The sequence below is a fragment of the Herpailurus yagouaroundi genome, unplaced genomic scaffold, assembly GCF_014898765.1.
Source record: "Herpailurus yagouaroundi ecotype Mexico unplaced genomic scaffold, PumYag 190, whole genome shotgun sequence".
NCBI lineage: Eukaryota > Metazoa > Chordata > Mammalia > Carnivora > Felidae > Herpailurus > Herpailurus yagouaroundi.
The window spans coordinates 4543845-4560749 of record NW_024412421.1 but is presented as its reverse complement, the minus strand read 5'-3'; the positions used below and the strand labels follow the sequence as shown (position 1 = coordinate 4560749).

The window sequence follows — 16905 nt, the reverse complement described above, 5'->3', positions numbered from 1 at the left end:
GACCTATAGATACACACCCCTGGCTCTCACCTTTCTTGTTGGCCAACGAACTCCAAGAGGGCTGAGAAATGGGTGGGACAATTTCCCCATGACCTCTTTCGAGCTTGGTTCCAAGCCTGAAACCAAATCCATTGCCAAAATTTTCAGCCACAGGCCAATGAATTACATTTTTTTTTTCTTTCCATAAGACTGAGTTGGATTTTTGACTCTTAGAACAAAGAGTCTTAACGGTGAAGGTGTTTTTCCCTTGTTACAAAAGTAATACATACCATTGAAGACAAGCAGAAAATCTGATACATACACAAAAGAAACTAAAAATTACTCCTAGTCCCCCCAACCCAGAAACGACTTTGAGTACAATAGAGTAAATGTCCCTTTAGACTTGTTTCTGTACATATACATGTAGTATTTATTTAGATGAGATCCCACTTTAGTGCTGGTGGGTGCTTTTTATGTGTTTTACTTTTTTTTTTAAGGTTTTATTTATTTATTTTGAGAGAGACAGGGACAGCGTGAGTGGGGGAAGGGCAGAGAGAGAGAGAGGGAGAGGGAGAATCCCAAGCAGACTCCACACTGTCAGCACAGAGCGCGACGCGGGGCTCGAACTCACGAAACCATGAGATTGTGACCTGAGCAGAAACCAAGAGTGGGACGCTTAAAGAATGAGCCACCCAGACGCCCCTATGTTTTTTTTACTCTTCATTGAAATAGAACATGTATACAGAGAAGAGCCCAAATCACAAGGATGCAACTTCATAAACGTCACAAAGTGAACACATCTGTGACCAGTGTCAGCCAAGGACCTTCAGCTCTTTTCCAGTTCAGCCTGCAATTGCAGAAGGCATGGCTCTCCTGGAAATCGCCTCCTTGCCTCTCTTGAGGAACAATCCATTTGTTTCCAGTGTTTCGCTATTGCAAACAATGCTGCAGGGAGCATCCGCTGTACTCACGTCATTTTGCACATGGGAGCTTATATCCCAGGATACATTGCTAATAATAGCTAACATTTCTTAAGCCCTTTCTGCCAGGCACTGTGTTAAATGCTTTTAATGGCTTAGCTCACTTGAGCCTTTTAACAATTAACTGAAATAGGGAGTCTCATTGTCCCCATTTTACAGAAGTGGGACCGCAGGGTCAAAGGGCAGGCACAGTTTGCATCTTGACTCACATTTTCTAGCTGCCCTCCATACGACTGTACCAATTAATTCTCCCTCCAGCGGCGCAAAGGGTCAATTTTCCTTCCACGCTTGCCAGAGCTGGATACTATCAATTATTTTAATTGCCAGTCGTGGCCAAACAGATAGGTGAAAAATTATAGCTCATTATAGACATTTGGTCATTTCTTTCATTTTTTTTTTCGGCTCTGTTGGGCTGTCCTTCGGAATCCTTAGTGAGACTGTTTATTTATTTTTGAGAGAGAGGAAGTGGGAGAGGGGCAGAGAGAGAGGGAGACACAGAATCCAAAGCAGGCTCCAGGCTCTGAGCTGTCAGCACAGAGCCTGATGAGGGGCTCAAACTCACAGACCATGAGATCATGACCTGAGCGGAAGTCTGACACTTAACCGATGAGCCATCCAGGTACCCCAAGGTGGTTTTTTTTTTCCATTCTTAAGGTGATTTTTTGTGACCTAAAAGCCTGTGGGGGTTTTGTGGAGGGTGTTTGTTTTGTTTTGTTTTGCATTGGTATGACGTGACAATCATCAGCCATTCTCTTTATGATTTTCCATTTGTAAAGTGAGGAGGGAGGGATTAATCTGTTTTAAATGTGATCCACTTGCCTTAGGGGTTCTGGGACTCCTCATGGGACGCTTGGGGAGGTGGCACCTGCAAAAGGGTCTCGCCCATCTCCTTCCTTGGGCTCCTGGTCCCACTCAACCCTATCACTTGGATATTGGTTAAGGGTGCCCGTCCTTTGAGCTGCGAAGCTCATTCACTTTTGCCGACCAACCAGCGAGGCTACTCTCTCACACAGACTTGAAGATGGGAACGCCTCTCTCTCATAATCTTGGGGGCGTCTCTTAGATTTTCTCCAGCACCCCTGCCCTCTGAGTTCTTATCTGACCTGGTCAGTGTGGGGTCATGTCACCATCCTGCCTGCCACGTCCTGTCTTGTAACTGCCTCAGACAGGAGCCCCAGCCACTGCTTCCCTGGACTGTCCCTCTCTCCACCAGCATCAGCATCAGCATCATTCATGCAGAGCTCTTGGTGAATATCAGCCTGGATCAGTTTTCAGGCACCGGGGGGGGGGGGGGGGGGGGCATAGCATGGTACCACACAGGAACAACCCCGAACTAGGCATTCCTGTACTTAGAAGCCCTTGGCCTGCCATCTTCCTCCCCAATCTGTGGTCTTCCACTGGCCCTGGTCCTCTCTCACACACTGGACACCTCTCATTCCCCTTTGCTGGAATCTTCCCTCTAGGACTCTATCTAGAAATTTTATTTTCATTGGATTATTAGGCTACGTGTATCTGGCCCTCCTTCCACCATCTGCCTACTTATATATGTGTGGAAGTCACAGATCCAAAGTCTGACCCCAGGGGTCCCCACAACTCTTTCAGGGGTTCCACAGGCTGAATTATTTTTGTAATAATACTGTAGTGGGTTGAATGGTGGTCCCCAAAATGATAGGCCCATGTCCTAATCCCCAGAAACTGAATACAAACTTCTTTGCAAAAAAAAAAAAAAAAAAAAAAAAGTCTTTGCAGATACAATTAAGGATTTTGAGTTGAGGAGATAAGCCCAGATGATCTGGGTGGGCCCTGAATCCAACGACAAATGTCATAAGATAAACACAGTGCTATGAAAATGGAGGCAGAGAATGAAGTGACACAGCCACAAGCCTACGGACATGGACAGCCACCAGAAGCCAGCAGAGGGAAGGGCCAGGTTCTCCCCTAGAGTTTCTGGGAACCGCACAGCTCTGGTAACTCCTGGATGTCAGGCTCGCGGCCTCCAGAACTGTGAGAATCCATTTCTGCTGTCAGTCACCAAGGTTACAGTCATTTGTTACAGCAGCCACAGAAAACTAATACAAATCCCGCGACGGCCGGTGCTTTTCTCACTCTCGTTCTCCCAGGATTTGCACAGCGGAGTTTTCCAGGGGCTTCATGACATGGGATATTGGAACAAATTGAACGCAGAAGCCAATATGAGAACCCAGCTGTCTTCTATTAAGCCAGACACTAGGAGACCTGCAAAAACAGAAACAGTGCCACTCTTCTTACCAAATCTCTTTTGTTTTGGAAAATCAAGTTCTTTTTCATTAAAAAAAAAAAAGTTACTTATGTTAACCTAAGGTGGAACTTTTTAAGATGTAATACATAAATCTTTTTCAGCATTCTCAGTTTGAATTTCAAATATAGTAAATACTGATAGCTCCATGCCACAAAAAAACAAGTTCTTTGGAGTCCTCGATAAATTTAAGAGTGCAAAGCCATCCTGAGGTGAAAGCACTTGATTATGATCTTAAGTAGATCGTATCTCCCTCACTCTCTGGCCCTACCCCTACAAAATGTGCGAAGACAGCCTGCATTTGACTGCAAAGGACAGAACACCCAACTCGAAGTGACTTACACAGCAAGAAAAATGTGTCATCTCACAGGCCAATGAGTCCAAAGGGTGGGCCTTCTGGGTTTGGTCAGTTCATTGGTTCAAGTGCATCACCTCTTCCAACCACCATGTTTCTGCTGGTTCTGCTCTGCCACCCTTAGAGACCTGTCACCTCATGGTTACAGAATGGCTGCAGCTGCGCCAAGTATCATGACCTCACACAGTAATAGCCAAAGCAGGAAAAAGGAGATATCCTGTTAACCTTAAAGTAAAACTGCCAGTTATTTTACAAGTAAAAATGGGTTTATTTTTAGGGAATAAATGGGAAGAGCGGAGAATTGCAATTTGGGACAAGAAAGCTATAGCAAAGCCATAAACAAGTCCAGAGAACAAAGGAAAGGTACCCTCAAAGGAAAACAAAGGGGGAAGTAGGGAGGGCTATTATAAATAAGTCTATGGGAGTACACTGGGAGTTCAAAGTCTAGTGGCTTTTCATTGGCTGAGTTGTGACAGTCTCCCATTGGCTGGGCTGTTGTCAAGATAAGAGGAAACCTTCCTCCTGCTGCAACAGCGAAAACAGTGTTGACCTGCAGGGTCCTTCTCAGGCCTGCTGTGTCTATTTATTTTGAGAGACAAAGAGAGCCAGGGAGGGGCAGAGAGAGAGAGAGGGAGAGAGAGAATCCTAAGCAGGATGTGGGGCTTGATCTCACAAACCATGAGATCATGACCTGAGCCAAAACCAAGAGTCGGATGCTTAACCGACTGAGCCACCCAGGTGCCCCCTCCAAATTCCACTTTAAATAAGGTTTCCTTTATTCAGTTTCATAATCCTTACCTTGAGCCTCATTTTAAGCCAAGGAGGGCCCCTTCCCTGATTTTTTCTCATGCTTCACTGGCCAGAATCGCAACACAGGCCCATCTCTGCCAGGAGAAAGGCATTATTGTGATTGGCTTAGTCTGGTCAAGACTGACCTCTTCAGAAAGATAGTCTCCCACGAAGACTGGAGTTTTATTAACAAAGAAAGGAGAGTCAGGCTGTAGGAGATGGTCATGACACCCACCATCGTGACACAGGGATTTAGAGTCTGTGGAAACAGGCAGCCACATTCATATCAACCTGGTCCTCCACTCATCAGGTATTTAGGCCACAGCCAGACATGAGCCCCGCTAAGGCCCTGCCCTCACTCCCATCCCCCACAGCAACACCAGCCCATGAGCCGCAGACCCACGGTACCTTAGTGCCTCTCACGGCGAATTAGTTCTCCGTGCCCTCAGCCAGTGACCAGCCCTCCGGTCCTGCCCCCTTCCTCTGGGGACAACTATATCAGAGGCCTCATGCACCCTTCCTGGCCCCAGTCTTGCTTGGAGGCCACTCTTGTCTGTTTTGACAGGTTTTAAGAACTTTGAATGTCAGGAAGGTGGTCCTCCCAGGAAACACCCAGTGTGTTTTAGAAAATTTCCCATTAACCTTAAGCTCTGCAGTCTTTATATATATATTTTTTTAGCTCTGCAGTCTTTAAAATACTGTAAAGTTCTCCTTACCAGCCTATCACACACACAAACAGGTGCACACAGACACACACACAGCCCCACACCCACACCCACACCCACACCCACACACACACACACACACACATACACATACACACATACCAGGGTTAGGAATGACTGAGATTCTGGAATCTTTGTAATTTATCTGCTTGGCATCTTGGGCAGGTAACTTACCCAGTCAGAGTCTATGTTTCTTTATTTCTAAAAAGAGGGTTATGATACCTATGTTTTAGGATTACTGAGGATTAAATGAGATGATGTATGTAAAGTCACTCATTGTCAAGACTCAGAAACTGTCAGTTGTCACACTGTCATTGCGACTCAACATCTGTACAGTGTTTCTAAGCCCAGAGAGTGCTCAACCCCATCTTATCATCTGAGATTCACCGCACCCTAGGAAGCCACCAGGGCAAGGGTTATGCCCCCATGTTACAGGTGGGGCGGTTGAGGGCCGGAGGGGCCAAGCGATTCCGCCAAAGTCACACAGGCAACTCAAAACCAGTTCTAGTAGCCAGGCTCTCAGATTCCAAGCCCAGGGCCCCTTCCTGACCTCCAGCTGTGTGACCCGGATTGCTCAGCTCCCAAATGCCTGAAAAGTTGTGCAGGAATCAAGTCTGGGCCTTGGTGCCCACGTGGCCAGGAGTAGCAAGAGTGGCTGCAAATACCCGGGAGAGGGGAAAAGGGAAGTCGCTTCCAGTTCACAGCCCATGACCGGAGAGCAGTTTCTTAAAGGACCCAAGGAAGGAGAGACCTTCCAAGAATGCAAACCCAGAATACAGAAATTAAAAAGATGGGCACATTGGACAACATAAAAATATTGATCTCTTGTGAGGCAAAAGATACTATGAGCCAAGTTAATAGACAAACAATAAATTCAGAAAAATATTCGTGATGCAGAGGACAAAGGGTTACCAGCTATAATATACAAAGAGCTCTTACAAATTGAAGAGAAAAGGGCAAACAACCCAAAAGAAATTATGGCAAAGGACATGAATAGGCAATTCACAAAAGAATGAAGCCAACTGGCCACAAACAAATGAAAAGATGCTCACACTCATTAGTGGTCAGGGAAATGCAAATTAAGCTGACAATGAGATATCACACAGGCAAATTTAAAAGAACAGTAACCAGTAATGCAATTGCTGGCAGGGATTTGGAGAAAGCTACATTCATCTGTTGTTACTGAACACGCAAATTATTGTAATCTTTTTAAGAAGAAAGCTGGCTACAGGAATTAAAACTTCAGGAGTTGTATTAAAATTTTGCATTAAAAAAATATATATCTAGGGGCGCCTGGGTGGCTCAGTCAGTTGAGCTTCTCTCTCTTTTTTTTTTTTAATGTTTACTTATTTTTGAGAGAGAGAGACACACACAGAATGCAACCAGGGAGGGGCTGAGAGAGAGGGAGACACAGAATCTGAAGCGGGCTCCAGGTTCTGAGCTGTCAGCACAGAGCTGGACGCAGGACTCGAACATGAACCATGAGATCATGACCTTAGCTGAAGTCAGACGCTTAACCGACTGAGCCACCCAGGCACCTGGAGTATCTGACTCTTGATTTCAGCTCAGGTCATGATCCCAGGGTCATGAGGTCGAGCCCCACATTGAGCCCTGCACTGAGCGTGGAGCCTACTTAAGATTCTCATATTCTCTCTCTCTCTCTCTCTCTCTCTCTCTCTCTCTCTCTCTCTCAGTGTGCCTGGGTGGCTCAGTCAGTTAAGGTCCAACTTCTGCTCAGGTCATGATCTCCTGGTTTGTAAGTTCAAGCCCTGCATGGGGCTCTGTGCTGACAGCTCAGAGCCTGGAGCCTGCTTCAGATTCCATGTCTCCCCCTCTCTCTGTCCTTCCCGCCCCCCCCCCCCACTCACTCTCTCTCTCTCTCTCAAAAATAAATAAACATTAAAAAATATTTTTTTAATTCTCTCTCTTTTCCCCCCGCCCCTCTCCCCCACTTGTGCTCTCTCTTAAGTATATGTGTGTGTATTTGACCCAGCAATCCATACCCTAGAAATCTATCTGATAGAAATGAAACTACCATATTCTAAGGACACATGACACATTATTATTCATAATAGCAAAAAAAAAAAAAAAAAACCCCACCTCAAAACAAAGCATGGCAGAGACTGGCACACAAGGAAGACCTTGTTTTCCAGCCTCCCTGGCATTTTGGTTGGGACCACGTGACTGAGTCTTGGCTAATGGATTGAGGGGGAAAGAGATCTCCTCTGCCTCCCTGCTCCTGCAGTTAACTGAGGAGACCCCATGATTGGCCATGGAAGGAGCGGGAGCCCCGAGTGCCTGTCTGGAGAACACCACCCCAGGGCTGCCCGACCACCCTGCCCTGGGACAGGACAAGAAATAAACTCTGGTGGTGATAAGGCGCTGCAGTTTCTGGACGTCCACGTGGCAAAGCCTGGCACGCTTCAATGCGCAGGCTGGGTGTCCGTCAGTAGGAAGTGACGGACCAAATGACGGCATAGGACACCCTAGACTCAGCCTGCACGAAGAATACATTTGAGCTTGACCCAGGGAAGGCCACAGCAGAGGAGGAGAAAAGCGACATGCAGGGAAGCGTCTGCGGTGCCTCCTTTTGGCAATCTACACAACAATCGAGGAAACCCTCTAACCGCGCATGCGTCCCGTGCACCTGCGCGCGTGTGTTCTGCGTACGTGTGGCCCCCTGAGAACGGACAGGAACACGGAAGGATCCTTCTGGCCTGCAAGCATGAGTTGGAAGGGAGAGGGAGAAAAGAAGGCGGGGGAGGCCAGACAATAAAATGGAAAAAGCGCATTACCAGTTTGCACGACTCCATTTTTGCATTTATGAATGGCAGATGTAAACAACAACAACGTTTCCGTATTAGAGAACAAAACCAATCTTCTCTAGTTCAAGGGGAAAAAAGGTGCTCAGATAGCTGGTGCATGTAAAAGAGAAAGGGCTATATAAGCACCAGGAGCGGGATTCAGGAAATCTAATCCCGGCCTCAAATCCAATCATGCCTCTCTGTCTGAAGGAGTCTGGTCTGGACATCTCCCGGTTTGAGAGGTGGCTAAAAACAAGGAGACAGGAAGGTAACCAAACTCTAGGAACCATGCTGGTGTGGGAGCTGGAGCCAGAGGGTGGGGGCTGCCTCCCAGTCTTCTGAGAAAATAGGCAGCCTTCAAGTCAGCAGCACAAGAGTTTAGCTAGCATGTTGGGGGAGAATCTTCTGGGACACAAAAGACCTTAGAAGTTACTAGAGTCCAAAGTCACAAACCAGGAGCCCAGAAGCCAAATCCAATCCATAGTCAGATTTTGTTTGATTTGCACAGTGATGTCCAAAGAATGCAAATTGATTGCCAATACATTTGAATTGGCAGCTCTCTCTCTCTCTCTCTCTCTCTCTCACGCACACACACACTCCAAATTTAGTATCTCCAGCTTATAGTGAAAAAAGTCAGATTGTCTGGCCACATTCCTAAATGGCAGCACTGGCCCAGGAGCTGGGGAGTGGCTCCCCACTGCAGGCAGAGTGTGAGCTCTTCGGTTTGCTACAGTCCCCACAGTGCCCTGCTGCTGCACCCACTTATATATTAACCAGCCAGCCCCGAAGTCACATTTGTAGGTGTGACTCCACACCTCCATCAGGTGTGACCCCTCCTACCCACCCGCTCTGGCTAAACAAAGTGAAACTCACATTCTGTGGGCTTCGGCATGAGACAGACGGGTCCAGACTCTGGCTCTGATGCCCTTTAGTATCTGCAATGCCTGGGCACCCTGTCAGCTTGGCTAAGCTGGAACCACATCGTCCCCGTATTTCCAAATGGCTCTGAGTTAGCATTGGCCGAAACAGACCTGTGGATGAGCTGCAGAAGGTGGAAGTCTAGCACAGCCATGTTCTTCCTGCTCCCGAGGCCAGTGTAGGGCTCCGGGCCCTGTGGCCACTTAGCCGTGCTACCCCTGAGCCACTGCCCCAACCTGGCTTCTCCAGCAACTTCCAGACCTCTTCCGGCCTCTCCCAGTACTGGCTGGGCTGTGGTGCAATTTTCTGGCAAAGGGCACCAGCTTCTCCTGTGGGTCATCCACGGCACCCAGGTTGGAGAGGATGAGAGACAGACCCTGCATCCAGTCTGTTCTTGCAGCCATCCGCACCCAGCTTTCCTTCCCGGGAGGCTCGCGGAGAGGGACTCTGGGCTCAGCCCCAGATGCAGACGCAGACGCCTGCATGATGCTTATGGTCCAACGCCCATAATAAATCCATTTTCTGTATTGCTCATAGAGGTTCTGCTTCCCTGATCCAACCCTGACATATCTGGGTGATCTTCGACAAGTTACTTAACCTCTCTGAGCCTCACTGCCCTTGTGCTGAAATGCCAATGATAACACTACACCTTCATATGATTATAGCGAGGATGAGACGGGCAAATGTATGCGAAGTGCTTTGCTGGCAGGTAGCAAGTGCTCAATAAATGCATGTACTTTAAAACGACAGTGTGTGTGTGTGTGTGTGTATGTATGTATGTATGTATGTACTTTATTGTTTTTTAAAGTAGGCTCCAGGCCCGGTGCAGAGCCCAACCCAGGGCTTGAACTCAACAACTCTGAGGTCAAGACCGGAGCCAAGATCAAGAGTCAGACACTTAACTGATAGGTGCCCCCCACCTGAGTGTTTTTAAATGGGAGCTGTGCGTTTACCTGTATGACCCTGAGAAAGAAAGAAACTGAAGACACCTAGTCTGGTCTCTCATCATCTAAAGTAACAATACCTCTGGGGCGCCTGGATGGCTCAGTCGGATAAGCAACTGACTTCGGCTCAGGTCATGATCTCACGGTTGGTGGGTTCCAGCCCCGCCTCGGGCTCTGGGCTGACAGCTCAGCGCCTGGAGCCTGCTTCGGATTCTGTGTCTCCCTCTCTCCCTGCCCCTCCCCAACCCATGCATGGGCGTGCACATTCTCTCTCTCTCTCTCTCTCTCTTTCAAAAAGAAATAAACATTTTAAAAAATTACAAAATAGTTCTTTCACTTACATTTAGTATAGTCTCTCTTACATAGGGTCCCTGGGGACCAGACAATGAAATGGAGATGTGTACAGGGGTCAGGAATCATCCCAGAACCCCCATCCTGAGGCTAGTGAGGTCAGGGTTGGGCAGAGGGAAGGCTGGGTTGCCATGCCTGGAACAGAGGCTTCTGCCGACCCCCAAGGGAGCTTTGGCGTCCCAAAGGCCTTCAGAGCTGTCACAGACATAGGCAGGCCCTGGAGGCCTCATGGTACACTTGGACCACCCCCAGAGAGTGGGCAGAAGCGGGGGCAAGGGTGCTCCCCACGGTCAAGGGGAGGGACTCACCGGAGCCGGCGGCACCAGCGCTCTGAAGCCGAGGGCGTGAACCGCCATCCTGCAGGTGCTCTGGGCAGCACATCACAGCATCTTACTAGACCCGATGTCTTTTAATCTACTGACCATCAAACAAGATTAAGGGACGGCTGTTTATAAAGTCAGACTCACTGTCTTGCTTACTCTGCGTCTCACTGCCTGGCAAGGAGACACCTTGAAAACTTTGTGCCCTGAGTGGGAGATTCTGGTCCGTGGGGGGAATGGCTGAGAGGCAGATCCTCTTTGCAACAAGAATGTGGCACTGATCACTGGGGTCCGGAGTCACCCAGCTGAGGGTAATAAATAATCAGCATGGGAGACAGACATGGCTTGACCATCTGAGCCGGCCAGACTGTGATACGTGCCACAGCAGAAGGCCGAGCCCGTGATCTTTTCCTCTCACCGGCGTGCCACGAGGGCACGGGCTTTGCTTTCCTTGTTGCTGGGTGGCCTGTGCATGGCACAAGACCGGCATAGAGTAGGTCCTCAAAATGCATCTGTGGAATTAATGACCGAATCACTGGATTCAGTCTTGAGCTGCATTTAAAAGCCCGTTCCTGGGGGGCCTGGGGGGCTCAGTCAGAGGAGCGACTGACTCTTGATTTTGGCCCAGGTCATGATGTCACAGTTCGCAAGGACGAGCCCTACATCGGGCTCTGTGCTGACAGCGTGAGCCCGCTTGGGATTCTCTCTCTCCCTCTCTCTCTCTGTCCCTCTCCCGCTCGCATGCACTCTTAATCTCTCTCAAAGTAAATAAACATTTTTCAAAAATTACAAAAAATAATAAATAAAAAATAAAAGCCCATTCCTCTTTTCCTCCTTATCTTTGTATCCTTGTACAGATAAAAGACACAACAGGTGCAACCAGCATTTTCTCTGCAGGATGTGAAAATGCCTCTGCTCATTCTGATCACACCCTTTGCCCACGTTTCCCCCAAGTCCAGAAATGTGCTGCTTCTCTTCCTCCTGTAATGCTGAGTTCCCCTTCCTACAGGAAGTTTTCCACCACTATGTGACCCGCCCCCCAACACACACATACACACACACACACACACCTCCCTAAAGAGCAACTGTGGTTTCTGAAGGTCAGAACAACCAGAAGGAAAGGCTCAGAGTCTCAGCTCCTCTCTTCCCACCTCTGTCTCCACAGGTGTCCGCCCCGCCCGTGTCGCCACAAACCCACACAAGGTGTTCTCCTCAGATCTGTTAGAGTCGTCCAACCAGCCGTAGTGACTGATTTCAGGATCTGCATGTGATACGATTCTGGCCAACGAGGCCTGAGGAAAGGAGGCTGGGCCTTTTGTGAAAAGTTTCCTCACTGATGAAATGAGATGTACAGGAAGAGACAGCCCCTTTCAGGGGCCAGATATTGTTACATTTGGAAGGGACCCAGGACCCGTGGCTGCCATCTCGTGCAGATGAGAGCAGCCAGCCTGAGCAAGCAGATACAGAAGAGGATTCTGAGTAACTCGACCCGACTGTAGGGACAGCGTGGCTACCCTCCTAGACCCCCTGGGTGCCTTCTGCCTTCCCGTGCAGCTGTGCCCCACTCCCGGCTTCTCTGCTTTGCTCCTAATGGTTTGCACCTGCAACTTCCTTCGGGGGCCTGCCTTTGCGCCACTGGAATCACTTGCTTGCAAAGGAAGGGAGCCAAGTCCGTGCCCTGGGGGGGGGGGGGGGCGCTTTGCTCTGTCCTGCTGGACATGGCCAAAGAAGCCCGTGGTCCCCCCGTCACCGGCAGTCGTCTTACAGTCATCTGGCTTTGTAGGTAGGAGGCAGCAGTAGTAGAAAGACAGAAAGAATGATATTGTTGAGCTGCTGATTATCATGGGCACAGCCCACCCTATTTCTAGACTTCTGGGTGGGTGAAAGAATAAAGCTCCTGACTCTTGAAGCCAGCTTGCGGGGGGGGGGGGGGGGCTGCTGCCTCCTACCTGCAAAGCCAGATGACTGTAAGACGACTGCCGCCGGCGGGGGGTTCTGGGGCATGCAGCCAGAGAATTCTAAGTTACTAAAAGTCATACTCTTGTTAGCGTGACTGCTACACACACACACACACACACACACACACACACACACACAATGCATGCACATACTCAACGATATGCACAAAACTGCAAGATCAATTTTCCAAAATCCAACCACTTGCCTGCACACCAACCAAACCGATTTGAAGTAGAATAGCACAACCACTGTGGAAACCAGTAGGTTCAAAAAATTAAACATGAGAATTATCATTTGATCCAGTAATTCCACTTCTGGGTATATACCCAAAAGAATTGAGAGCGGGGACTCAAATGCCTATTTGTCCACCAATGTTTACAGCAACATGACTCACAACAGCCAAGAGGTGAAAATAACCCAAATGCCCAACAACGGATGAATGGATAAACAAAATGTGGTACATCCATACAGTAAAATTATTCAGCCTTAAAAAGGAATGAGATTCTCACACACCTGTTACAATATGAATCGACCTTGAAGACATTATGCTAATTGAAATAAGTCCGTCACAAAAGAACCAATATTGTCTGACTTCATTTATATGAGATACATATAATAGGCAAACTTATAGAGATAGAAAAGAGAGTAGTGGTTTCCAGGGACTGGAGGGAGAGGGGAACGGCGATCATGTTTAGAGGGCCAATTTGGGAAGAGGTAAACATCCGGGACATGAATGTGGTGATGTGGCAATGTGAATGCACTTTAACGCCACTGAGCTGTATACTTTAAAATGATCACAATGGTAAATTTTTATGTATTTTACCCCAATTTTTTCTAAAGATTTGAAAACCTATGAGAGAAAAAATATTCTCTTCACAATAACAGCAACACACAAGCCACCTTGGAATAAACCCAAAGCAGAAATTCACAGGATTCTGGAGAAAGCCATAAAACTTCACTGAGGAGATGTAAAAATTGATCTGAATAAGTGGGGATATACCATGTTCATGGAGGAAAAGACCCAATGTCATAAAGAGGACAAATCTTCCCAAATTAACCTATGATACAATGCAATTCCAACCCAACAGTATTTTTCATTGAACTCACTAAGCTGTTCTAAAAATTCCTATGGAGGACCATAACCCAAGAACAGCATACACCCAAACAAGTACACAAATTAGAAGTGAACAACTCAATGAAGTTTTACAAAGTGAACACACCCAGGTCACCCAGACCCAGATCACGAAACAGAATACTGCCCCAGAAACTGCCCTTTTGCCTCCCTGCAGTCACTACCATCTTTTTTTATTTACTCATTTTTAAGAGAGCAGGGAGGGGCAGAGAGAGAGAGCGACAGAGGATCCAAAGTGGGCTCCGTGCTGACAGCAGAGAGCCCAATGCAGGGCTCGAACTCACAAACCGCGAGATCATGACCTGAGCCGAAGTTGGATGTTTAACCAAGTGAGCCGCCCAGGCGCCCCAGTACCATCTTTAAGGGTACTCCACTCTCCTGGCCTCTATCCTAATCAACAAGCTTTGCCTGGTTTTCAACTTTCTATACCTAGAATCATACCACATGTACTGTTTATATCTGGTTTCCTTCACTCAACATATGACTGTGCAATTCATCCATATTGTTGCCTGAGTTGTTGATCGTTTATTCTCACTTCTGTGTAATATCCCAATGTACGACTATCTCACCACATATTTATCCATTCTACTCTTCACAGGCATTTGGGGAGTCTCCAGCTTGGAGATTTCACAAAAAGCATTCTGATACTTGTCTTTTGATCCACATTTATGCACAAATTTGTTGAGCATATTCCTGAGATTGGAACTACTGGGTTAAAATTTTTTTTAATGTTTGTTTATTTTTGAGAGAGAGGCAGAGAGACAGAGTGCAAGTCGGGGAGGGGCAGAGAGAGAGGGAGACAGAATCCAAGGCAGGCTCTGGGCTCTGAGCTGTCAGCTCAGAGCCCGATGCGGGGCTCAAACCCACGAACCGCAAGATCATGACTTGAGCCGGAGCTGGAAGCTTAACCGATTGAGCCACCCAGGCACCCCAAGAACAATTTTTAAAAGAGCAGAGGATGTTTGTGGTGGCCAGGGTGGGGGGGTGGGTAGTAGGAATGGGGTGGTCTTGCCCTACTGGAGATCAAAGTAAATTATAAAGCTACAGTAATTAAAAGGCACACATACTAGCACATGCTCAGATCTACACACACACACACACACACACACACACACACGAGCACACGCAGGCATGCCTGAGGTACTCATGTACAGGCATACATCCATACACAGGCATGCACTCCCACCCCACATACTCCACGAGTCAGCAAAGACAACTCACGGCCGGACTTCCCAGACCAGATAACTGACTGTTGCGGTCCCTTTCAAGTGGTATCAGAGCACAGGCCTGCAAGTATCCAGGAGACGGCTGATGGAGAAGGGGAAGAAGAGAGAGCGCCCCCCCCCCGAACCCGCCCACCGGCTTTAAAGGGAGAACAAAGTGAGCGGGATCAGAGGGTGCAAGGTGATGGCAGCGATGCTGAAGCCATTTATCACTGCCAGATGTGTGAAGGGTCAGGCTGCGGGGCCCACTGGGAGTGCCAGCGGGGGTGCACGGACCCCAGACACAGCGAGAAATAACCTGTCCAGTTGGCGAGGGAACAGAGAAGGGCTGCCAGGACTCTCTTCGTAACAAAATGACAATGTGCTTTCTTTTTCATCCAGGCCAAAAGGGGCCGGGGGCCAGGGCAGAGGCAGCGACAGCTTAATAAAGGGCCGTCAGTCAAAACTCTAAAAATACCCTCCCGCTGCCAGCAGGCTTACTCCTGCACCCGCCTGCGGGCTTCCTGCCGCCTGAGTGGTCCTTTGGGGACACATAAGGACAAATGTTTGCCCAGAGAGACCTGGTGTCCAGCAGCACACATGGTCCCACTGTGGCATCTGCCCTCTCCCCTGCCCCCACCCCTCCAGAACCCTCTAGCAGGCACACCCCCGGCCAGAAAGGGGCTCACGAGGGTCCCGGAGAGAAGGCACACCTCCGCTCTGGCTTCTCCATCCTCTTGGAAAATGCGAACAGATACCTCTCCTTGCAGGTGGCTCTCGACCCCAAAGCCAGCCAAGTTTCACAGGGGATCCTGGGGACTGCCAGTCAGACGGGGGTGGCACCACAAGCTTCAGGCGAGCTTCCAGCCTGCGACCAAGAACGACCTCTGCTTCTGCCAGATTCCCAGTTTGATTGGGGAGGATCCATCCCTGTCCTCGGGAAGATCCCAGAAGCACAGCCTCTGCTCTGGAAGCATAGCTGGTCTGATGGAGAAGGCTCAGCTCTTGCCAATCCGATGAAGGAGGTGCAGCTTCCCAAAGACAGGTTCCCACACAGTGGCAATAGCAGACTTTTAACCAGATGTTAGCGTCCTCAAACTTTATTGCGTGTCCAATTCACCAGGGATCTTTTAAAATACAGATTTCACTCTGCAGGTCTGGGGAGGGGCCTGAGATTCTATATTTCTAATAAGATTCTGATGATGCCAGGGCTCCTGGTGGTACCTGAGTAACGAGATAAGAGATGAGATGTACCCAGGGTGTAGACAGCTAACTTCTATCGGCTGTTCTGCTGACAGAAAGAGACCTGACCTGGGGCTACCGGGGAGGGCTCCTTGGAGGGAGTAGGGTAGAATCTGATGGATAGAGGGAGAACTCTGGAGCCAACTGGCCTTAGGTTCAAATCTTGCTTCTGGCATTTATTAGCTGTGTGGCTCTGGGCAAATTTCTTGACCTCTCTGAAGTGAGGGAAACGGCCACGCCCACCTCACAGAGTGGTGTGGGCAGACGAAGCACTAGCACACGCCTGGCACACGCCTGGCACACGGGAGGGGCTCGAGACACGCCAGCCACTGCTTCTATAATAAACTATAACCATTGTGCCCACAACGGGGAGGGCCGAGCTTCAGAAAGAGCTGGAAGAAGGCTGCTCCTAAAGGCAGGGATGCAGAGAGGCGCCCTGGGAGTCAGATGGCCATAGACGTGCCGGACCAGCCCTTGATCTTTGTGAGCCTCGGTTTCCTCCCCCTGTAAAATGGGGATCCTAGCATCGCCCGTCTCTAGACGCAATGAGAGGTCAGGAAATCACACACTGACAGCAGAGCACACAGTAGGCGCTCCATAAAGCGCTCTCCGGGGTGGGGGGCGGGGGTGGGGGACCGCGGTGCGAGGGGCCGCCCGCCCCGGGCCTGGGGCCGGCCGAGCGCAGGAAGCCCGCGCGGCCGCCCCGCCCCACCCCCACCCCCACCCCCACCCCCACCCCCACCCCCACCCCGAGGCCGCCTTTGAGCCCGGCGCCGCGCTTTGAAGTCCCAGATGGGCTGGGAGGAAAGAGGATCCCCACGCCCATCCCCCCAGCCCGCACCTGGATAAACACGCGCCGCCGGCCCCGCCGCCAGCCCCGGACCGACGGCCTGGCGGCAGGGACGGCCAGGCGGCCGGAGCGGCCCGGCA

The 16905-nt window shown here is 49.4% G+C and overlaps 1 long non-coding RNA gene across 2 annotated transcripts; it reads right to left on the bottom strand.

Annotated features, from left to right (window-relative positions):
- Positions 1-1645: 1645 nt before the first annotated feature.
- Positions 1646-16900, bottom strand: LOC121045272 (uncharacterized). 2 transcript variants are annotated; one of them, XR_005797666.1, is made up of 4 exons: positions 16817-16900; positions 15447-15957; positions 4388-4473; positions 1646-3194 (listed from the first exon to the last, which is right to left on the bottom strand). It is a non-coding gene; the product is annotated as an uncharacterized LOC121045272 (long non-coding RNA). The 2 variants fall into 2 exon arrangements; XR_005797665.1 differs by lacking the exon at positions 4388-4473.
- Positions 16901-16905: the final 5 nt, after the last annotated feature.